The sequence below is a fragment of the Monopterus albus genome, unplaced genomic scaffold, assembly GCF_001952655.1.
Source record: "Monopterus albus unplaced genomic scaffold, M_albus_1.0 scaffold2561.1, whole genome shotgun sequence".
NCBI classification, from domain to species: Eukaryota; Metazoa; Chordata; class Actinopteri; order Synbranchiformes; family Synbranchidae; genus Monopterus; species Monopterus albus.
Window position 1 is genome coordinate 1 of NW_018130434.1, and position 1,470 is coordinate 1,470.

Sequence of the window (1,470 nt, forward strand, 5' to 3'; positions counted from 1 at the left end):
CTGCAGGTGGTGAGCCCACAGGAGGAAAGCCCCTTATGAATAGTAAAAGTCATTGTGCCCATATTGTTGCAGATACTCTGCTAAGCTGGCTGACCAGTGCGGACGGTGGGCAAGACGGACGTGCGATGGAGTCAGCGCAGGCGTGAAGATGCGCGGCCGATCGGCACGGATGCCACATGCGCAGCTGGAAGAACTGCCGACGGTGAGTACTGCTAATTCCTAGCATGGCAGACCCCACAACTGAGAAGTGCTTCCACTATTTGCTCTGCACATTCCCACTGTGCACGCATGCATGACCAACACCTGTGCATGTGTGTGTCTGTGTTGCAGGTCAGAGCTGATGCCACCAAGAGCACATTATGCATAAATTCCTTCTGTAATACTTTTGAAATATGTCTGTAACCTTTTAAATCTACTACTTTTTAAGAAATAAAAACACTTCAAAGTTGTAATCCTTTGAGCATGTATTGATTCAGCACTTAGACATGGAGAGGCATATTTTGAGGCAACAGAGTTGCGGTATTTGGCCAAATAGTCACAATACACAATGGCAGCGGGAGCCTTGAGGTGTTTTATTATAAAACTTAACAGGCTGTCACTGGGAGGCCACAGCTCGCTGTGGCTGGCCCTGGCAGTCTCCATACGTGCAGGAAACTTGAACTTAACAGGCTGTCACTGGGAGGCCACAGCTCGCTGTGGCTGGGCCCGGGCAATACATGCAGGGAACTTAAACTTAACAGGTTGTCAATGTTACATTATTCAAAACAAGAACTGTAACACTTTGAGTATAGTGTTTGGACAAATCCTACACAGACAGGAGAAAAACAAAGATATACTCTTAAAGGAAAATAGCATTGTAGTCAGAGAGAGACACTTGCAATGGCATCTACACATCAAGACAACTCCAAGGAGATGGCCCGGCGCTCTCTATGACCTTCTCATCCTCTTCTATTGGCTGCTGCTGCTACTGCTACTGAGGACTTCTGTGGACTGTGGCTTGTGGTAAGTACTGTTATTGCACAACATTACTGTCATCTTGCATGTGGTCAGTTTCCATACGAAAGTATGGAACACTGAAAACATGCATATACAAACATTCATTGTAGTATGTGTGATTATCTGTTAACTCACTACACTGACATGTTACATACTTTCCCGTCGTCTATTTATTCCCTAAAAAAAATGAGGATCTGACAAACAGCGCTCCCTTGAGGCTTTAAAAGCTTGTAAAAAACCTTGGGCCCGGGCCTCCACATAGCAGTCTGTCTGTTCCCAGACATGACCTATCTGTCACATGCTGTGTCCCCAATCTGTTTATTCCTCCAAAAAGGTCTAAGTGCAGACCCAAGGTCCATGGCACTTGTTGGGTAAAATTATTAACAAGGCATACTTTAAGGTTGATTCTAATATTTTATGAATTAAAAACTTAATTAGTAGAAGATTAACATTATGCTTGTTGAGTAGTCAACC

General features: G+C 44.4%; 1 long non-coding RNA gene across 1 annotated transcript; it reads left to right on the top strand.

Moving 5' to 3' along the window:
- Window positions 1–77: 77 nt before the first annotated feature.
- On the top strand, window positions 78–452 carry LOC109954012 (uncharacterized). Its single transcript, XR_002274011.1, has 2 exons — window positions 78–202; window positions 331–452. It is a non-coding gene; the product is annotated as an uncharacterized LOC109954012 (long non-coding RNA).
- Window positions 453–1,470: the final 1,018 nt, after the last annotated feature.